This window comes from Pinus tabuliformis, chromosome J (assembly GCF_031772625.1).
Source record: "Pinus tabuliformis cultivar Carrire ecotype Pingquan chromosome J, CPIR1, whole genome shotgun sequence".
Taxonomy (NCBI): domain Eukaryota; kingdom Viridiplantae; phylum Streptophyta; class Pinopsida; order Pinales; family Pinaceae; genus Pinus; species Pinus tabuliformis.
The window spans coordinates 602,046,659-602,070,594 of record NC_142295.1 but is presented as its reverse complement, the minus strand read 5'-3'; positions in this window follow the sequence as shown (position 1 = coordinate 602,070,594).

Genomic DNA, 23,936 nt, shown 5'->3' with positions numbered 1-23,936 from the left:
TTTATATAATACATTCTCCCTTAGCAACTCAACCACCTTCTCTTCTATTGCTGCCTTAATTGCTTTGGTTTAAGCCCACTTAGTCAAATAATCAGTGCACACGATAATGTAGTGTTTTGGCTTTGAAGGAGGGTTGATAAGCCCAATGAAGTCTATTCCCCACTTGTCAAATGGCTCGAAAGTCACTTGACACTCTAGGGGCATTTCATCTCTTGGAGTAGGCTTTCCCATCCTCTAGCACTAATCACACTCACTAATGTACTTTTTCACATCCTGATTGTTGTGGGGGAAAATGCCTATGCAGGACGATCCTATCCACCTAAGGTGTGACAGTGCCTTAGCAACAAACAGAGACATCTATTCTAGTATTCTTCCTTTATGAATTAAGAATGAAGAGAGATAGATGGACTAACCGGTGTCTTCCGTTTATCCCTCGATCCGGTCTCTCTTCTCTTTGAGGGTTCCCAGCTACTTGCCTTCTCGCTCGCCCAGCTTCAAGAGGTTTCTGCAAGATCACAAGAAGAGAACACTACACAAAGACATGGATTCATATTCATAACTAGTTCAGGATTAGAAATAAACTAAACATACTAATGCAATCATACATCAAAGATACATCAGTATATAGGAGAAACCAAGATAGCTTTATTGATGAATAACAAGGTTCAAGAAGAGATACAACCCAGAGGGCTCCAATCCAGCATCTCCTTCCCAGCAAATGGAATTCCTATCTTCACCCCCTTCAAAGCATTAAGCACCTAGTGATTCCAATCTCAAACCAACAGCAATTCTTTGCAATAACAAAATTCCAGCCTCAAGATCTCATGGAGGAGAGATCCATATATAGATGTTTGGAGAGAGGATGAGTCAGCTTGAGATCTGACTAGTGTCCTCTCCCTCTGTCAGTTCTTGATTCCACTTGGAGGTTCTTGCTTCCACTTGGAGATTAGGAACCTCTTACTCATCACCAGTCGAATTCACTGAGGCAAGTGTCATTGAGGAAGATTCTAGAAGCTTCCTGGGTCTTGACACCTCTTGGAATGAACTTGCCATTTGGCAATTCTCGCTCAACGCACCCTGGTAGTGCTTCTACCTGCATTGCAGTGCAGGTAGCCAGTGTTGGCTTTGACATTCAGCGCAGACAGCTAGTGGAGCCATTGAATTGATCCTGAATTGACTTGTTTTTGAGCAGTTTCTGGTGGAGAACTTCTGTGAATTGCTGTGGTTTGTTAGCCTTGTTCCTCTAGGGGTAGGAACAACATGTTTAGGGACTTTGGATCCCTTAGATTATGGACATTTCATGCTCAATGCTGTAAGGCACAAAAATGTCTATAACAGTTGCCCCCTAAAGTATGAGGTCGTTTATCGGGTGAAATGCTTTATCAGGGGGATCCGAAGTTCATCCAATGCTGGGAGGAGACCTGTAATAAGATACAATACAATACATTATTTTTCATACTGCTTTCATGATCTAGCTGAGGGGGGCATTCCCATGCTCAGCTTTATAAATTCATTTTTCTGTACATAGAACAGACAATCTTCTGATGGTAGACTGATAATTTTGATGAAATTATCATCCTTTGGGTAGGATGATTATCTGCTGCAATGATGTACATGTCAATGTCTTTATCTTTCCTGAATATATATCGCAGCCCGGATGGATGAAACTAGATCCGGGGTCCTCAAACTCGTTCGATCTTCACTCTAAGTACAAGTCGATCCATGTGAGAAATGTCCTGAAGTCGAACATGGAAAGACATCGCTTGATTACCGGTCAATGAGGTAAACCGTTAACAAGCGCGAGAGGAATCACCGATAATGATAATGATCCTCAAGGTACTGCAGTACAATTCACATGGTGTGAATAAAGGACTTGGCGTCGAACACCACGCAAAATCTTTCGGTCGAAGGTCATTGATGTATACCTGTCGCCGGAAGTGAGAAACTTGCCATTGAGGCATGCAAGCTTCAAAGTACTGAAGGGGTTGTTCCTAGATCAACTTCTTGGATAATGAGCTGATGTCGACAAGAAGCGATCCATCAAAGGAGGGCCTTAATGAATCCCACATCAATGACACGGAACGGAGCTAATGATTTTGATGGAGGTGAAAACGATCTGTGACATATGATTCAGGGTGGCGGTCATGAAAGGATGAAGGATAACGTATGGTAGTGGATGGGACACGGTTGACTTTTCTGAACGACTTCTCTTGAACATATGGCGACACTAATGCGATGGATTGGTAGCATTACCCCAAATATGGATGGTATGGCGAGACCATGGATGTGACCGGTGAATGAAACAACCCAACCCGATTGTGGTACGGAGGAAAAGTGTCATGTTCAAGAGCGACTTGCTACCATCAAAGTTTTCTTGAGTTTCTCCCAATTTTTCCCCAGTCATTGCTGACCAGTACCTCTTTATTTTTGTCAAGCTTGAGGAGGATAACATATGCTTGTTCTATAACCTGCCCTTCGGGCAAGCCCATCTCTATGTTTTAACCAGCCTAGCGATAGTGAAACTCGTTCCCGTCTAAAGACAAGTTTGTCGCTATTTAATGATTTTAACGAGTCTAACGACAAGGATAACTCGGTCCTTTTCATTTTTAGAGAGTCTGAAAAGGTACATAAATTCAACTCCAAAAGTCCTTTTTCGTCATCTAATCCCTTAGGTCCGAAAAAGTATAAAACAATACAGAAGGGATGAGTTTTCGATAGTTTTAACAAGCCGAACAAAACAAGCGCTCGATCTTTTTGTGCAATAATCCCTCAGGTCCAAAAAGATTAAAATCTAGAGGAGGGATAGCACTTCCTGTCCCTTTAACGAGCTGGAAGGCCAAGGACTCGACAATCTTTTCATATTTTACGAGTCAGATGAAAAGAGCTTAAAGAAGACTTGTCTTTTGAGGAACAAGTGATAAAACGGGTTAGCAGCTGATTCCAGGTACAGGTTGGAATTTTCCAATCACGGCAGTGTCACAAGGATGGCTTAGTGAAATCACTCTTCGCAACTGTTCCTCAAAATAGGCAAACAAACATATGGAGGTGAACGATCGGGCAATGGAAAAGTGGAGGTGACGTGCAAACACGACCAAGGCTTTAATGGCTGATGATATTACATTCACTGTGGTTATTTACCGGGATAGTTCATTTTTTAACGAGCTTAAACGCGGGTGGAAACATTTTCTCGATCTTATGTTTATTTTTTAACGAGCATGAACTATGCGCTAAAACTGCTCGGATCTTGCGTTTATTTTTTAACGAGCATGAACTGTGTGCTAAAACTGCTCGAATCTTGCGTTTATTTTTTAACGAGCATGAACTGTGTGCTAAAACTGCTCGATATTATATGGTCAAATTTTGATTTTTTACCATAACTAGCTTTGCCCTTTTCAAAGATAGTACTGTATCCTCAATTGCTGCATCCAACTAGTTAGAAGTGAATAACATTTGCTTGAAAATGAGATCAAAACCCTAATATTTCGCTTTGAACTACGTAAAAAGCAATTAAAAAGTGTTTTTACCTCTCATTTTACCATTTCATTTGAATTTGGTTTGTTGGAGCTTTGGAGGTGCCTCTTCCCCCTTGATTTTCACCAGCTGATTCCGGGAGATTCTGCGGACGATTTTCGGCACCGTCTGGACCAGGTAGGAGCTAAACCCTAGCTCTTTCTTTTCATGGTTTCCTTTTTCCATTCTGTGCCTGTTTTCCTGTTCCCCTGAGCCCCTGGGGTTTTGTTAGGGTGCTCTACCATCAGCGCAGCTGGTTCACTCGAAACCTGCGTTGAATGTCAAGTTTCATGAAGGCAGTTTGACCTTCAACGCAGGTGGAACACTGGCTAGTTGCGTTGGGCATAGAAAATAGTTTTGTTGCACGGATTTTGATGAAAATTTTGCCAGTTTCTCATCAAATCCAGGATCTAACTCCTCTCATGTTTTGTTTTCAGAGATTATTGGAGCAAAATCACCCTTACATGGCGAGAACGAGAACATGAAGAAGAGGACATGATTGCCCTCCATGATCCTGTCACGGTGAACGCGCTGCGGAACTGTGGACTGCTGAAGTTCTTCCGTATCTCTAGTATGAGAGCACAGATCTCCCTATTGCAGTATATGCTTGATGCTTGGGATCCTATCAACCAAGTATTTCAGATTAGGGGCAAATCTATCCCCTTGACCGTGGTAGACATTTACTTCTTGACTGGTTTGTCGAGGCGGGGTGCCCCCATTTCTTTGTCAGGTTCAGCCCGAGGGAATGACTCTGTGAGAGATTATGTCCGCCAGTATTGCAGGGAAGGATCTCAGCCGAGTAGAGACGGCAAGGTCGTTATCCGTGAGATTACTGACAGGTCTCTCAGGTCCGTTTTGTATACTATTGGTAGGATGGCCGGTAGTGCATCTCTTCATGTTGCCAACAGATCCTATGTGCAGCACGCCTTGGAGTGCCTCCAACCGAAAATATTCAACTGGTGTGATGCAGTACTCCTTCAGATGAAAAGTCAGTTGACCAAGGTAAAGGACGGGAAGCTGAAGAACTTTGGATTTGGTTCTATTTTGACTGCCTTTGCCTTGGAGAAGATACCACTGATGCAGCCTCAGTATATCGCACTTGACTTGCCTTCTCCTACCGAGCCACGCATGCAGAGATGGGTTGATCACATGTCTAGGCATGCTGGTCAATCTCAGATTTCTTTCACTGATACCTTCTTTAGGTGGTTCAAGTGTCAGGAGATGGTCTACTCTGAGTATCCATATGTTGGTATGGATTTCCGAGGTGATCTGGACTTGGTACTGCCAGATGACGAATAGTGGGGCGCTATTGGTAAAATCTTTGACCATATCACTGTTTACTGTTTTTATTTTATAATGTCCTTGTGCTTTATTCTATCAAGACTTTAATCAAACTCATGTGTGCATGCAGATGTTGGTCCTGTTCGTCCAGCAGTTCGCTCGAGAGCGCTAGTCGCTGCCCCAGCAGGGGAGACTGCTGGGAGGGTTATTCTTCGGGACCTTGATGTGGCCGAGACCCTTACAGCTGTGTAGGAGTAGGTTGAGAGCCTTACTCTCGGCATTCCTGATGTGAGGATCGACGAGTTACCTTTACAGTTGCAGCGGCATAGTACTGGTGTTCCTAGACGATGGACTCGTCTCTTACGCATGATTGCACAGGCCGTGACATGCTATCATGAGCATCACTAGGCTAGGGTGCCCCCTAGCATTTTGAGTTTTTGGGTCATGCGACCGATTTTTGTCTTGGTTACAGAACATCATGTATAAACGATAAACAGCTATATATATATATATATATATATATTTTGATTTTCAGGGTTTATTCTGGTTGAGTTATATGATCCATATGTACAACATTGATGATGTGTCTCTTTTTACAAATGTCGCAAATGTCTATCTAACACATAGTTTGCTAATGAGTCGGTTAATGTGTTTAAGTTTCTGGAAATATGCTGGTATTGAATTAAATCAAATTGTCTTTCCAAAATCTTAACCCTTAGGAACATGCGATAAATAGCTGGGTTGCGGACGGAATATATACCATTGAGTTGTAGTATTACGAGTTGTGAGTCTAGCCTGACGATTAGTCGGCGTATACCATGGGTGATGGCATCAGAGAGTAGTTCTATCAACGTGCTATACTCAGCGATGTTATTCGTTGATTGCGGGATACATACACCTCTGAAACTTACTAACTCGCCGCTTGGATCAAAAATGGCCCAGGCTGCGGAAGACAGGTTCCGCGAACTACGACTCGCTCCGTCGGCATATCCAACACATGTCTCCAGAAGGTTTGACATCTGCAATAAATGTAAAAATGTGGATTACTCGACCAAAACAAACACTTTAGCGAAAACAAAATACAACAAAAGCATACAGGTTACTATTTAAGCATAGTAACGCTTGAGGTACAACCCATTACGGGGTTGCGCCAGTGGAATTCCGTCATAATCCATTAACTCGTAGGCTCCTTTTGCTAACACTCGTTTAACAATATAGGGGCCCATCCATAAAGAATTAAATTTACCTGCTCCCAATTTATCGGATTCTTGGTCATAAAGCAAGACCAAATCACCTTCTGAGAAGACACGGGGTTTGACATTTTTGTCGAACTGCGCCTTGACTCGTTTCTTATGGGCTTCGTTTGCCAAAGCGGCATCACGACGGGTTTCATCCAATTGGATTAATTCCAAGAAACGGGCCTCTTCTTCTGAAGTTCCGGGGAGGAGATCAATTGCGAGTTTAAGAGACAAGATTTCACACTGGATTGGCAAGACTGCTTCCAGGTCATACACCAGTTGGAAAGGTGTGAACCCAGTCGCATTCCTTACCGATGTTCGGTAAGCCTACAAGGCTGAGTACAGGATTAGGTTCCACCTTCTTTTGTGAACTCCGATAATCCTTTGCAACATACGCTTCAGGACTTTGTTGATCGCTTCAACCTGTCCGTTGGCTTGCGGATAATACGGGGTAGATCTGTCGTGAGATAGCCCTAGCTTGGCAGCTAATTCAACCATCATGTGATTGCGAAAATGTGATCCATGATCCGTAACTATGGCTTGTGGTACGCCGAATCTGGCGACTACATGATTGAAAAAGAAAAGGGCAGCTGTTTCACCAGTGTTATCTAATGTAGGCATCGCCTCGGCCCATTTGGTAAAATAGTCAACGGCGATTATAATATACCCATGCCCCCCAGTCGAGGTGGGGTTACATGTCATGAAATCGATGCCCCATTTGGCGAAAGGCCCAACAACAACTATTGGCTGTAAAGGTGCGGGTGGCCTTCTGGTTTTGCTATCAAAAATTTGACAAGCATGGCAACTTCTGACTGCGGTTATGCAATATTTGAACATGGTTGGCCAGAAGTATCCTGCTCGTAGGATTTTCTGTGCTGTAGCATATCCAGATTGATGCCCCCCACACGCGCCTGAATGACACTCATTCAGGGCTTTTTCGGCCTCCTCATGGGTGAGGCACCTTCTCAGAACTGTATCGATACCACGACGGTAAAGCGTATCACCGACGATCATGTAGTCTTTCACTTGGTATCGTATACGTTTCTGTTCTGAATGAGAGGTTTCAGGCCTAAATTTTTGGGTTTGGAGATAAATTATTATATCTCCATACCACTCATTGCTTGCAGATATCAGAAACAAACTTTCGTCCACGATTGATTCTTCGGATGTTTCATCGTTGGACGACGATGGGAGATCGCACAATAATTTTGTGAAAACTAGAGATTTCTTTGATTTGGATTTTACAAATTCCAGATCAAACTCTTGAAGGATCGCTATCCATTTTGAATATTTGCCCCCAGCAACTGTCGCGACAATATATAAGTCATGGGGTTGCAATCTGATAAAATGGTAGTTTTTCGAAAGAGGACATAATGTCGAAATATTTGAATCGCTTGAACAGCTGCAAGCGCTAGTTTTTCAACGTAAGAATATTTGCTTTCCGTATCATTCAAGTTTTTACTTAAATAATATAAAGGATGTTCAATTCCATCGACTTCTTGAACTAAAACCATCGCAATGGTCGTATCCGCTGCAGCCAGATACATGTTAAAATCTCTTTTATAGTCTGGGGCATACATTAATGATGCTTTTACTAGAGAATCTTTCAGAGCATCAAAGGAAGCTTGCGCCACCTGATCCCAGACAAAAGGTACATCCTTTTTCAAAAGACGAGTATAACCTTTAGCAAGTTCTGCGTAATTTGGAATGAACCTCCTCAGAAAGTTTGCTTTCCCTTGGAGTTTCTGAATCTGAAGCAAATTTGAAGGTGGAGGCAAATTAATGATTGCCTGAACCTTGCAAGGGTCAAGACGAATCCCATCCTTAGAGACTACAAAGCCAAGTAAACGACCAGAACCGACGCAAAATACACATTTGTGTGGATTGAGTCTTATCTTGTAGTGTCGGCAACGTAGAAATATCGCTCTTAAATGCTGCGGATGATCAGTCCACTTTCGCGAATGAGCCGGAAGGTCATCGAGGTATGGTTGAACGATGTCTTGATGTCATGGAAGGCATAATTCATTGCCCTCTGAAACGTCGCCCCTGCGTTCTTTAAACCAAAGGGTAATTTTCGATAAGCTAATGTGCCCCACGGACAAATGAATGCAGTCTTTGACTGGTCCTGTGGGCGGATATTTATTTGATTATACCCGGAAAATCCATCCATGAATGAAAAGATTTCACATCCGGCGCATTCATCAATTATCTGGTCGATGAAGGGTGTAGGGTAGTTGTCTTTCGGACAAGCTTGGTTTACATCCCTATAATCGACACACACTCTAATTGTTCCTTGTTTTTTCATAACAGGGACAATATTCGATACCCAATCGGTTAGAGGAACCCGGTAGATGAAACCATCATGGAGGAGCTTTTCAACTTCTGCTTTAATGGCAGCGGCTTTCTTGGGGTGCACCTGCCGAAGCCGTTGTCTTACTGGTTTGACATCAGGATACATCTTAATTTCATGTTCAACGATACTCGAGTCAATGCCAGGCATTTCATCATATGACCAAGCAAAGACATCTCTGAATTTGCGAAAAAGAGCGTTATATATTTCCAGTTCTGAAGGAGAACAACCTTTGCGTGGTAGACATAAATATTCTCTACAACATTTGTTTTAGTCGAGATATTTATGGCTATAGTCTCTTCAATATTGGATAAGTTTCGCTCGGAATCCACCGTATTTACAGTGTTTGATAGGAATTCAAAAACTGAAGGGTGGTAAAGGTCATGTTGAGTATCTTCTTCATAATCCGGAAGAAGGGAATGATGGTGGCAATCATTCCATGGTGCCCCCTCAATCAACATTGATTGTAGGATTCCTTCGTCAGTCCCATGCACTTTCGACCAAGGATCTAATGGGGTACCATATTCTCTAGACCTATCTACCCAAACGCTTGATGAGCGTTGATTTGGGTTCGCCTCCCATGCCCGAAACATTGATTGCTACAATATTTCAATAGGGCTTGGGGGCAAAATCATTTCATGATCCATGTTGATATCATCTTCTGAGATCTTCGTGGAAGATATCATGTTGCAGGCTCTTACCAGCGCCACTTCTCCTATATAGATTGGAGGTGGAAGTGCGAAAGTTCCCATTAATGTGGGGTCTTTCAGTAGGCCTACTCCAATATCTTGAAGCGAATGGTTGCTCCCATGGATCATGGGAATGCTTCCCGTAACTTGTGAACGATTAGGGAGGAAGTCTTGTTGGTCGACGATCGTAATCCCTCCTTGAAAAGGGAATGCGATCTTCCTAAAATAAGTCGACACTACAGCTGCCATGGCATATATCCATGGTCTTCCCAGTAGGATGTTGTAGTCAAGATTCCCATCGATGACTTCAACATCTATTTCTACTATTTTTTCCCCCAGTTCAACCTTCAAGTTATTTAGGATACCGCACGGGGTATAGGTCCTTCCGTCGAAAGCTTTCAATGTCGTCGAAGATCGCGACAAGATCGGAGACCCTAAAGTTTTCCAGCAACTCATCGACATAATACATGTAGATGCCCCCTCATCAATAATTGTTCTGTGAACAGTTTTGTTGAGGGCTTTCACTTGAATAAGGAAAGCTAGTTGAGCTGGTAACTGAGGATCGTATCCTTTGTGGTCGAAGGATACAAGATTGGAATCCTTAGGATCAACTCCACCAATAGCTGATAACAAAGCCTGCCTTTGGGATGGACAATTTTGTAGTACTTCAAGAGTCGACATAGCGGATGGCGATTGGGCCAAATCTTCCACTATGTTATAATGTTGCGCCGCTCTGGCGCGAGGATTAAATGTCGACTTGTGTACTACTCCCTTTGGCGGTTTTATTGTTAATTCAGGAATGATGGGCGGTACAACTTCTGTCGAAGTTGTTGTCGAACTACTTGGTTGATCTTTACCTTTGTCGTTCGATAGCTGCGGATTCTCGTAATCTTTGTTCCTTGTCGAAATTAAAGCATCATTTTGTTGCTTGGAGATCGACAACATTAGCACTTGCGACGGGGAAGCATTTCCACTATCAACCAGATTTTGACCTGGATTTGGGAACGGATTAGTTAACACAGCTGAGTTTTGCGAACTTTTGAAGAATCTCTTAAGCTCAGCTCTGTATGGACAATCGGCTGTCCAATGATCCTCGTCACATATAAAACATGGACTTTTTGGTTTCCCTTTCCCAGGAGGGTTTGAAGAAGTTTTTCCTGGAGATGACTCACCCTGTTTCTTCTTCTTCCCTTTGTTTTGCTTCTTCTTGCTTCCTGGTTGATTGGTTTCTTTGCCTTTATTAGCTGATACGGCATTTACTTCCGAAGCAAGAATTTCTTCTTTTGCATTTTGATCTGAAGTCTTACGGGCTTTCTTAGATGAAGCCTCTGTCGATTTCGTGTTTGTCGTGCCAATCACACCATCACCGGCATGAGAGTCACTATTTGATTTAGGAGGAGGAGGAATTGAGAATTCTGGTCTAGGGGCGTCAGGTATTTTGTCGTAGAGCGTGCCAGACTGAGTGTAGACTAAGTATAGATATTGTGCACGAGCAATAACTTGCTCCTCCGTTACGACTCCCCCCTTGGCCACATCTTCCGTTATGGCAGGAAGTAACGACTTGATAAACCATTCAGCTAAAAGCTGATCGGGAACGTACGTTTTCACCATCCTACAACGACGATGCCACTCATGTATATGATCGGATATATGAGTGGCCGTTGTCTGCTTGAAGTTGGTTAAGATTTCCGTTCCCATTTCATACCTTATCGGTAATTGAAAATGGGTTAAGAATGTCGTGGCTAAGGAGCTGAAATTGTCGAACGAGGCTCTAGGTAATTCGATATACCATTTTGCCGCTGGACCCGTTAACGTCCTCTGGAAAAGGCGAAGCCTTATCGAATCATCGTTTAGGGTGTTTGATGAACACCACAGATGAAAAGTCATCACGTGATTCGATGGGTCTTCACCTGGATTTCCATTAAATTTAGGAATGTCTGAAGGAAGTTTGTGAGGAATCGCTGGCCACCAAGGGGCGTAAGTAATTGGATCATTTGTTAACCGGTGTAAATCGGGTAACTCTAAAGTTGCCACGAATGGTAACTGTTGATTCAGGTTAGGTGAAGCATACCCAGGGTACGATGGGATTGCCTGAGCAGTGGGCCTTTGCATACCAGCATAATGTAATTGATGTTGGTATGACTGATACGGTTGGTGGACTTGACCACTGTAAAGCGGTTGGTTTTGATCGTTTTGAATATACGGTTGTCCACTGTTCGCAAAGATCTGCTGCTCAGAACCTTGGTACACTTGCTGGAATTGTGGTTGTTGGTATTGCACCAGCCACGGTTTCGAAGCCATGCTCTGTTGTGCTATACTAACCGTTGGACCAAGGTGTGGGGTAATTGTACCCGTTTGGACCTGTGTCGCCCCACCAGTAGGCGATTGTGGTTGAGTCACAGGGTCAAGGGGCTGTTGCATTACAACCTGAGAAATCTGAGGTTGACATACAACAGGCAACGTTTGAACTTGCGACACTGTCACAATTGCCGGTGTGGTCGGGATGTTCGACATAGGTACACATTGTTGCATAGAATACACAACCCTTGGTTGTTGAGGTAGCATAGGTACCCAACCACTTGATGTAACTCCAGTATAACCTGAATACTGTTGTGAACTCCCGTATGGATACCCTCCCGGAGGGGGTAATGAAAGGGCATACTGCCCCCCATACGGTAGCAATCCGGAACTCAAGGGGATTGTTTGTCCTTGGGGACTGGATTGCCCAAATTGACCTCCAAATGGATCAATCTGGCGAGTTTCAACATAAGAGTTGCCGAAATAGTCCCTGGGTGGACTCCTTCTAGCGGCTGTGAGCTAGTCGGGACAGATGGTATGCCGACAAACATTGTCGGAGTGACAGCAGGGAGTTCTGCTGTCGCTGTGTCATTCGACACAGTCCTAGATGTTGACGGTTGCTCAGACATTTTGAGTCTATCCAAGAGATTACCTAGCGATTCTACAGGAACTTCCACTTGTGGTAGACTAACTTCTGATGAAGGAAATAGAGTGACCCCGACTCCAAAATGTGTTGGAGTACTTGCTTGCGGATCTTCTACAATTTCCTCTATTGCAATCAAACCAGGTGGAAGAGGAAGACCGTCAGGTCCGTAAAATATTTCTGGTGCCGAAGAAGGGGTTGAATCAACAGCGACAGATGTTTGAAGAACAATACTCTCTGGACCGGTTACAGATGGAACTGGTTCAGTAACGCAAGTATTTGCTCCCAGACTAGGATCAGTGTTATTGTCCCTCTGTGGCTGTTGAACTTCTTCTGTAGAGGCAGGGTTTCCAGAAATGTTTGGAGTAACCGGAATCTCAGATGTCATTGGAACACTTGTTCTAACTTTGATAGGAGATTTTGAACCGGTTAAACGAGTTTGCTTTGTCCGTACTGTTTTCGATTCCGGAGACAAAGACGGTTGACTCGTAAGCCTCCGCGAACGACGGGGTTTCAATTGACTTTCTTCCACGATTGCGGATTACTCGATCAACCAAAATACAAAAAGGGGAAAGTGTGTTTCCGAATTAAATGAATTTTTTAGACGCTTTTAGACACAACTTGCTTTTTCACTTTTAAAGAGTCGAGAAAAAGCTAAAGATGACTCTAGTCTCCTTCGATGTTTTAACGAGCCCGAAGTGACAAATGCTCGGATGGACTTTTTCCATTATAGAGTCTGAAAAAGGCCAAAAGGAACTGCTCTGGAGTTCTAGGTAGAGGGTGTGCCAAACTTTTCGCAAAACCGTAGAATACTTTTTAAGGTACGGGCGGTCGATCTTCCTGAATGCTGTGTTCAGTGCATTGCGATCAGTAGGGCGGCCGACACGGCTTCCTAAGGATAAAGGTTTTATGCCTATAGGGGTCTCCCAATATATACGCGACGGTACGTGGGAGCACAATCCGTACTGGCGCTATCGTCCCTCAGGAGGAATCACCCACCATCAACGAGATCGACAGTCACCAGGCTTTACGACACTGGAACACGTCTCTAGCCTAGACCTCTATGTTGTGCGTTATGTTGCAAAGCGTTGTTAAGTTCATTCAATTTATTTTAGGTTGATATTTTTAGAAGTTTTCCTTTTGAGGTTCACCACGAGATGTATGATACAATTCCTAAATGCAGTCTAAAGATGATAAGCAAGCTTTATATCTTTTCAACTTTGAAAATCCTAGCTACTAAGGGAAAAGAAAGACAGCATCTTTTCTCAAAGAGCAATCAGCACACTCTAATGCACTTTTCCTAAATCAAACATGCAAACTATCAAAATGCAAATGCACAATGCAGGTGTTTGTTTTCCGCTTTCTTAGTATTGATGCCTACAAAGAAAGCTTTTTGTACAACTTTGAATTCGCTTTTAAATGACAAATACAAACAAGTTTACTTTTCCGAAATCAGAGAGGGTAGAAGAGATTACAACACTTAACGATTTCTGAAATGAATACTTTTTTCGACACTTAAAAGAGACAAACTCAAACCAAAAGCAAAAGTAAATGTATAATCAACTGCAAACAGCCAATGAACTCTCTCCTAAGATCACAATCAACAGATCTGAATCAAGGGCTACAGGATGACTATTTCACTCTTGCAAAGGAAAACTGCAAATGACGCCAAAAACACATAAAAACACTCACAGTCTTTTTGTACAAAAGGAGGCGGAATTTAAGCAGAGAAAAGGAGTTATCAGACTGGTACCTATGCTGGTTACAGGCTGCAAAAATCAGAGATCAAAACAAGGCAAAACAGAGCAGAGAACCCCAGCTGCACAAGGCCTAACTGGATCAGCGCAACCTCAACACAGGGGTTTTGACATTCAGCACAGGTAGCCTTCACGGGACCTGCGTTGAAATGCAGAACCTCTTCACAGGGGTCGCGCTGAAGGAGAAACGAGAGTTTCTCACTGGGTTCTGGGTTACAGATTGCTGATTAATCTACTGTTTCAGGCCAAATAAAAGCAACAAGCAAGGTACAATCAAAGGGATGCTTTGAGGGGGTACTAAGATCTATCACAAAGGATCATCAAATCATTTGTGAGTCCATTTTTCAGATCATAGACAAATCCAGTGATTGGATCAAAGCAACAACTGTCTACTTTGCATCTGAGAATAGCAGATGCAGTTCGATTGTTGCTGTTGAGTCTATGAAACAAACAATGATAGAAACACAAATAAAATGACCAAACAAATCTCCCCAGCGGAGTTTCCAATTTGTTGTGGGGAAAAATGCCTATGCAGGACGATCCTATCCACCTAAGGTGTGACAGTGCCTTAGCAACAAACAGAGACAGCTATTCTAGTATTCTTCCTTTATGAATTAAGAATGAAGAGAGATAGATGGACTAACCGGTGTCTTCCGTGTATCCCTCGATCCAGTCTCTCTTCTCTTTGAGGGTTCCCAGCTACTTGCCTTCTCGCTCGCCCAGCTTCAAGAGGTTTCTGCAAGATCACAAGAAGAGAACACTACACAAAGACATGGATTCATATTCATAACTAGTTCAGGATTAGAAATAAACTAAACATACTAATGCAATCATACATCAAAGATACATCAGTATATAGGAGAAACCAAGATAGCTTTATTGATGAATAACAAGGTTCAGGAAGAGATACAACCCAGAGGGCTCCAATCCAGCATCTCCTTCCCAGCAAATGGAATTCCTATCTTCACCCCCTTCAAAGCATTAAGCACCCAGTGATTCCAATCTCAAACCAACAGCAATTCTTTGCAATAACAAAATTCCAGCCTCAAGATCTCATGGAGGAGAGATCCATATATAGATGTTTGGAGAGAGGATGAGTCAGCTTCAGATTTGACTAGTGTCCTCTCCCTCTGTCAGTTCTTGATTCCACTTGGAGGTTCTTGCTTCCACTTGGAGATTAGGAACCTCTTACTCATCACCAGTCGAATTCACTGAGGCAAGTGTCATTGAGGAAGATTCTGGAAGCTTCCTAGGTCTTGACACCTCTTGGAATGAACTTTCCATTTGGAAATTCTCGCTCAACGCACCCTGGTAGTGCTTCTACCTGCGTTGCAGTGCAGGTAGCCAGTGTTGGCTTTGAAATTCAGTGCAGACAGCTAGTGGAGCCATTGAATTGATCCCGAATTGACTTGTTTTTGAGCAGTTTCTGGTGGAGAACTTCTGTGAATTGCTGTGGTTTGTTAGCCTTGTTCCTCTAGAGGTAGGAACAACATGTTTAGGGACTTTGGATCCCTTAGATTATGGACATTTCATGCTCAATGCTGTAAGGCACAAAAATGTCTATAACACTGATGAAGTGTGGGCCAATAATAGCCTGCTTGTAACTCTTTGAATGTTGTCCTCTTTACTACAAAGTGACCTCCACAAGGCCCATCATGATAGGTCAGAAGGATGTCAAAAACTTCCTCTTCCCTTACACACCTTCTCAAGATTTGATATGGGCCAAGTTTGAAAAGATTGCCCCCAATCCAGGTGAAGGGGGCACTCTTCTTGACTATCTTGCTCTTTTCTTTGGAGGGCAAGTTTGGTGGGAATTGTTCTGATACCAAATAGTTTGCTATATCAGCAAACCATGGGGAGAGAACTGAAATAGAAAACAAATTCTCATTTGGTAACTAGTCATCCACCATTCCTTCTTCACCTACAGGCAGATTTATCCTAGATAGGAAGTCTACAACAACATTTTCCTTACCAGGCTTATCAACAATAGTTAGATCAAATTGCTGTAATAAAAGCAACCATCTTATAATTCTAGCATTCACATCTAGCTTGTTCATTAAATATTTGATTGCAACATGGTTAGTATGCACAAATGTTTGGTATCCTGTAATGTAATGCCTAAATTTGTTTAATGAATGCACAACAGCTAGGAGTTCCTTTTCGATCACAGTATAATTTACCTCAACCTTTGATAGGTTCTTACTGATAGAATAGATGGCATAGGGAAATTTCTCCTCTACCTAACATAAAGATGCTCATATGGCTTTGTGTGAGGCATCAGCATGAATATGAAAAGGGAGGGCCTAGTTTGGGCCTCGAAGAATTGGTGCAGTGGTTAACTTACCCTTTAAAATGTCTAAGGCCTCTTGACAAGTTTTTGACCATATAAACTCAGAATCTTTGGCCAATAACCCAAATAAAGGAGAGACCAACTTACTGAAGTCCTTTATGAACCTTTGGTAGTATCCAGCTAGCCCCAAGAAACTCCTGACATCCCTCTGCTTTTGTGGAGGTGGGAGCCTTTGGATAATTTCTATTTTGTTCGGGTCCACCTGCAATCCTTGCTGAGATATTGAATGACCTAGCACAATCCCTTCAGTCATTAAGAATTCACATTTTTCCAGACTGAGAGACAGGTTCATTTCAATGCATTTGTGTAATACTTTGCCTAGGTTAGTCAGGGCTTCTTGAAAATCACAGCCATAAGGTGTAAAATCATCCATTTAAATTTCCACCACATCATGTACTAATTCGGCGAAAATACTCAAGACTTCTCTTTGGAAAGTGGAAGGATCATTACATAGGCCAAAAGGAAGGACCCTATAGGCAAAAGTACCCCAAGAATAGGTGAATGTGGCCTTATCCTGGTCTTCTGGACAGATTTGGTTTTGGTTGCACCCACTGAATCCATCTAGGAAAGAAAAAAACTTCTTCCCTACCAGGCCATCTAGCACTTGGTCAATGAAGGGTAGGGGAAAATGATCCTTCTTTGTGGATTTGTTCAACTCCCTGTAATCAACACAAATCCTCCACTTACTATTTTTCTTGGGAACTAACACTAAAGGAGAGACCCACTCACTGTCGGAGATGGTATAAATGAATCCTACATCTAGCAGCTTTTGCAGTTCTTCTTTGACTATATCTTTAAGAGCTGGATTCATCCTCCTTTGTGGTTGTCGGACTGACTTGCAACCTTCTTTGATGTATATGTGGTGAGTACACACTGAGAGGTGTACTCCCTTCATTTCGTTGTAACTCCAATCGAAGGATTCTAGGTTTTCTCTCAACATGTTGCATAGCTTTTCCTCTTCGAGAGCAGAAATAGATGGATTAATTTTCAAATCTTTCTCTAGGCTGAATTCTATGGTTTTGACATGGAGTGGATTGGAATCAGTGAAGCATAAGTCAATTGGATGATTGTTATGGGTTTCCCTTACTTCTTCTTCTAATGGTAACAAAATAGGAGTTGGACTTTGGAGCAGGTGTTCAATTAAGTCATCGTCATCTTGATGTCCTCCTCCTATGGTTGCTTCCAAAGCATAAAGTTGGGTAGAATAAACCTCATCATCTTCCTCCTCCTCCAACCATAAAGGTAAATCATGCTCTAGAGGAGGTTGAGCAGGAGGGTATAGGACTAACTGTTTGGACATATGCTTGTTCTTTATGGTCATATTCCCAGCTCTGCAGCTAATGTAAGCATCGGTTGTGGCAAACCACGACCTCACAAGGATGAGAGGGTAACCAGTAATATTAGCCTTAGGCTGGAGAACTAAAAAATATGTAGGGTACTCCTAGGAGTCAATGGAGACCATCACATCCTCCTCAATTCACTCAGGGGTGACTGTGGAATGGTCTGCAAGTTGCAGAACTGTTGTGGTCTTCCTTAATGACCCTTGGAGGTTGAGCTTGAGCATGGTGTCCTTGGTCATCACATTAATGGCAGCCCCAAGATCGATCAGAGTGTGTGGGACGATGGTTCCATTGATGTGCACATCTACTACAAGGCTTTTGGGGTCAAAATATTTCAGACATATTACCTTCCCCAATATTAAGTCGGACAGCTGCCCAATGACATTAATGGTAGGGGCATCCCTTTTTCTTCTTCTTGTATGCTTGAAGCATTTCTCCTTAATCATCTTATTGTAAATGGGAACATATTTTATTGCCTAGAGAAGGGGGATCTTTACACATAGATTTTTCAATTCTCCCAGAAGTTCAGTTTCTTCTGGGGTAGGCTGGATTGGTTGGGCTAATCTCTTAGGAAAGGGTGGATTTACTTTAAGGTTGCTTTCCTCTCTTTCTTCCTCAACCTCCCTATGTGGACAGGGAGATTGGTTATCCAAGAGAATTATCCCAGATCTTAGGTTGATCTCCTGGACTTCTATAGCATAAGCTGGGTATGATATCTCTCCATTGTATACTTATTGAGCTTGCCTATTGTTCGGGTTTGGATTTGGCTGGGCAGGCATCTGGAGTTGCTTGGGTGGAGCGGAGTGTAGGATTTTGCGGTTGGGTAGGTGGTGGAGGCAATAGAGCTGGATCATTTTTGTATTGGGGCCTCCATCCCTAGAGTGGGGTATTCCACTGAGGTTGTGGCAGAATGTAAGGTTGAAATGATTGGTTGGCTGGCTGAGAATGATACTGAGATGCATAGGACCAAGGAGGGGGTGTATACCAGGAAGGATGAGTAGGTGGTCCCCAAGAAGGTATAGCTATGGTTTGGTTGGGGTTGTAATATGCATGGGATGACCCTTGCATACCCTGCTAGTATGGTCTAGGCCCAAGAGGTCTCTTTTGGTTGATGTAGAAAATATGCGCAGTGACCCGTTCAGCTCCTTGATATACAACTTTGAGTCCGGGTAAAGAAGGGCACTTGTCTGTGGAGTGGTTTTCTTCACAGATCAAGCAAATCTCAATGCAGTTCAATGGACATTCATTCCTGGGATGCCTCCTGGTGCATCTAGGACAAAAAATGGCCAAGGATCTCTCTACCTCCTCTTGCTTCCTTTTGATATTAATGGTGTCCAATTGCAAGGCAAGGGTTTGCAACATCTCACTTTTGAAATCTTCCATCATATTTCCAATTTCACCCTTGATGGATGAGTTGGAAGATGATGTACTGGCCATAGGTTGACTACTCCTACCCTTTTTCCTAGCTGCCCTAGAATGTTTTCTAAAGACAGTCTTGATATCCTCATATTGTAATTGGTAGATATCTCCTCCTGCTAATAGATGTAAGGTATCCAGAAGATCTTCTCTTACTCCTTTGAGTAGGACCAGCTTTAGTGACTCGGGGTCAAGCGTGCACCTAGCCCTTTTGTAACTAAACTGGAATATTTTTTCGTAGTCTTCTAAGGATTCATCTTGGCCCATGGTCACCTTGAAAATTTCTTCTTTCGTATCATTTGACCTACAGTAGTCCCAATATTTTTTGTTAAAATCCTGCTGCATCTAAGCCCAAGTTGTGATGCTATCTCCAGGTAAACCCATGAACCAGCACAATTCTACATCCTTGAGGGTAGATGGAAACAATTCTAACTTTTTCTTGTCATTTGTATGGTCATAGGTTCGGCATATAACAACAAACTCAAATAGGAAAGTGTTGGGGTCAGCTGTGGTCAGGCCATGGAAATGAGGTAAAGCAGAGGGGCTAATGTTCTTCATCTTAGTGTCCCCATTGGTTTCCCTGATGGGGAAGGCACCCTCAACTCTCTCTCTATTCCCTCTGTCATTTTAGTTTTCAGCCATTGGTTCAGTAGGAATGGGTTCCTCTTCTTCTTCTTCCCTTGTATTTTCTTAAAATATGTCAGGTTGCTCACCTAAAGGTTCCTCCAGTTCACAACCATCGAAGAAGAGAGAAGGTTGGTTGTTGGATGCAGTGGGGGTATTTGGCAAGAATTGTCCCTATTCCTATGAGGCGTGAAAGGAAATTTTTTTGGGTTGGTTTTTGTAAGATTTTTTTAAGATGGAAAGTACTTTGCGGAAATGAAATTGCTGATTGAATGAAAACTATTGACAAAAAAAAAAAAAACTACTTTCTGAATTGAAATTCTACTTTCAGAATGGAAATGAAAGTAGATAATGAAAAATGAAAGAAAGGAAGCTACTAGATTACTTTTGCAGAAATAAAATAATGGCAGGAAATTGGAGACTAGAAATAGAATAAAAGAAAGCAGTAATCACATTCTACTCAAACACGTCCCTGGCAATGGCGCCAAAAAGTGATGAGCACCAGTATTGCAACAAGGATGCTACAACTCCTGGTCTACCAACTTTACTTATCAACCCGGGGTTCATAAAAACTTGGAGGTGACAATGCTATATGCACAAGTAAAAGTGAAGGTCCAGTATGTTGTCATTGTTCATCTGGCGAGAGACCCCAGGGGTTCCAAGCCAGACTTCTATAGAGTTAGAAGAAGTGTGATTCTTTGATGGAAGAGGAGAAAATCTATTCTAAGAGAGCTACTCTACTGCAGTAATGAAGAAAACGACATGTAATGCTAATTCACACCATATCCTAATTAACCATTTAAACAGTTATGCTAATCAGAATTGCTAAATCAACACTAACCTAATGCTTCTATCTATGTTATAGAAGTAAAGAGCATCAAACCATACTAATGTGTAAGCAAGGAAACTAAACTAAATCTGTTTTCACTTTTTGGTTTTTTTGGTAAAATCAAGCATGCAATTTAATTGTTCTTGTAGATGTGACAGGTGAATGGAAGGTGGTTGAGGATGGTTAGAAGGTATATGGAGTGTTTGGATAGTGTAGTGTGTATTGAATAATTGAATTATAAACTGTGTGTGGATTAGAGTAATTCTGCATAACATAAGTGTGCAGGGAATTCAAAAAGACTATGAGAGAGAGGACAATGCTCAAAGGAGCATTGTGATGATCTGACAATGTTGGAGTCTAAACAAATCAAAGCTCAGAAGTGGCAGCATTTAAATAATATGCAGGGAAAAGTTCGGGAAGGAGTCAAGTGGAAGAGTAGTCGAAGATCGAAATCAGTGAAAGGAAGAAGTAATGAAGCAATAATGCGTAGGAACTGTTAGATCAGTCAGATCAATGAACAGGATTAACGGAGGATGAGTGACAAATATCTTATCGCAGGAGAGTACGTTAATAAATGGATGGATCACATCAAGTCACGTGTCATCAGAAGGGTGGAAAACATGTGGAATGACGTAGCAGTCTTCATAGGTGGTAAGCATTATCTCAGGCACCCTAAGAGCCATAAGCGGAATTCCTAAATTTCACGCGATTAGCCTAAGTGGGTGACACGTAGCACGGGAAAACCACTTTTCTTGTGTGCTTTCGATCGGATATCGGTCATGCAATAATTCACGCGAGATTGCGCGATAGCCGTTAGATCATGCAGGATTGATCAACGGTGGAGACCAGCCAAGCTAGTTGCAGGTGACGCGATGGAGTGGTCTTCATAGGTGGTAAGTAGTATCTCGCGTGCCCTAAGAGCTGTAAGAGAAATTCATAAATTTCATGTGATTAGCTTAAGTGAGTGACATGTAGCACAGGAAAACCACTTTTCTCGCATGCTCTCAGTTGGATATCGGTCATGCAGGAATTCATGCAAGATTGCATGATAGTTGTTGGATCATGCGGGATTGATCAACGGTGGAGATCGACCAAGCTAGTTGACGAGCGGGTGACATGATAACTGCTGGATCAAGTAAAATAGATCAATGGTGGAGATTTGGAGAGCCTAAAGTCAAACATTGAAATGAATATGCGACATGCAGTTGACAGCGATTGCTTAGGTTTGTTATGGATCGGACAGTAAGGAAATATACAAGTATAATTTGATTAAGACGTGATTTATTAGCTTCCACATATATTATGCATGAAGAAAGTGCTGAAGGAAATGAGAATATGAGTGAGATCTTATTACAGAAAGAGAGTGATGGAAAAATATAACAATGAAATGAACCAAGTACTGAATCAAGATGACAAACTCCAAAGCTCATGCAAGAACTAGAAATCTGTGTTTTTGGGGTTGTTGAAGGGTCTCTTCCTCAAGTCATGGTCCCAGAGGGAAGATGTGAGGCCGAGACACCTGTTGGCAACATTATGGTAATATTTTTCTCCTTGCTAACCTGCTAATTTAAAGGAGGCACAAATGGAAGCAAACTAAAACACAACCAATCTACGCTACACTGATGTAATGAAAATGCAGCTACTTAAGCAAATGAATGATTAAACCATGAATCTATGCTAGCATACATGTACAATTAAGAGGAGCCTTGGTTGCTAGGGTTGGTCCCCTACCAAAGAGCTTCATCCCTTTGAGTTAACTTAGTGTTGGCTCAAAACAAAACTCATTCTGATTATCAAAACAATGGATTACATAAAAAACTGTCACAAGTCTTGCAGCTCGAAAATAGAGTAAGGTTTTACAATCAAAAATCTGAATCCTACTAAGGTCGTAGGCCTCTCTACTTATACATTTGAAGTCTCCAATGACTTCCTTAAAATTAGTGAGGCTTGGCTCGCAAACTCGAGATAAATTGGTGCTTTGACTTTCACTTGCTTGGTTGCCTTTAGTCCTCATGATTTGGCTATTTGCACTCTGAGCTGATGGAGGAATATTTGAATGGAAGGGTAGTAAATGAGAAGGATTTACCTCCTATAATTCCTCTCCCTTGTCCCATTCGAGTTTTGACCAAGGTATTTTCCAAAATTCCTTACTTTTATCTTTTAATCCTGCATTATATGCACATTAGACCACAAAGAAAAATATCCAACTCTGGTTCATCTCATAAACAAAATATATCAAAAGTATGCAATAAGTTGTGAGAATAGTTGGTTTGACTAAGCTAGGAGGTGAATTAAGGCCCATAGAATTACCCAATGATGAGGCACATCACTAATGTGTGTTTTGTTGTATATATTAGGGAATAATTTTGATTTCTTGATCATTCATTTGTTATAAATAGTTGATTCCATTGTTACATGAAACAAAGGCCTTGCCTCCCAAGGAATCGACATTATTTTCAAGTTTCACACTTATAAGTCACTATAGCACTTGATGATCCACTTGCAATATTAATTCAACCTCTGCCTGGATGTTATAGACATTTTTGGGCACTGCAACCCCAATCATATATGTCCATAAACCGAGGGCTTTTTATAAAAGTGTTGTTTCATGGCCTAAAGAAACAAGGTCAGCTGATTACATCATCTCCTAGAAGTTCTCCACAGGAAACTGCTCTGAATTGGTCAAAACTAGACCATACAGGTTGCTCAGTGCTAAGGGTGCGATGCATCTCACCTGCCCAATGTAAAAGGTGTGATGCATACTGGAAAGCCCTTCTGTAGGGTGCGATGGGAGAGAATGGACAAATGGCAGACACAGTTTGCAAGGTGGATGATCATGGAATCTTCAAGAAACTTCTCTTATGACACTTGCCTCTCTGAATTCACCCAGGGATGAGTAAGATATCATCAATCTCCAAGTGGAATCAAGAACTATCAGAGAGAAAACACTAATCAAAATCCCAAAAGCTGACTCACCTCCCTACAATCATCTATATATGGATCCCTCATCCCATAGATCTAGAGGCTGGAATTTTGTATCTTGTAAGGAAGTGCTGTTGGTTTCCTGGTGGAATATCATAGTGTTGGGTGATCTAAGCTTTTCATGAGATGAAGAAGGGCTTTCATGCTGGGAGGTTGACAATGGGTCAGAACAATGGGTTGTAATCCTCTCTTCTAATCTTCATATTAATAAAGCTATTCAAGTTTTCCTTAACATTCTTGTATGTTTGATAGTATATGCATTTGTGTGGTCAATATATATCTGGTCCTATATTGTTTATGATTGTAGATCTCTGCACTTTGAAGGTATTATGATGCTTTGACTTTACAGTTACCCTTTGAAGCGGAGTGGTCAAAGGAGAAGCGGCAAAGACCAGTTGGTGAGGAGAAAGAACAAGCAAAGAACCGAGCGAAGGATTGAGGTTGGTATTCTTTGATATTCTCCTATCTACTTCTCAGAAAGGAAAGCGAAAGTTACTTTAATCTGTTTGTTTCTAAGATAGCTACCCGTCTTAGTGGGACTAGTAGCTCTGCATAGACACTAGATTTCCCGATAACACTGGAGATAACTTAGACTTCATAAATGTGATTGGCTTTGCAAGGAGATTTGA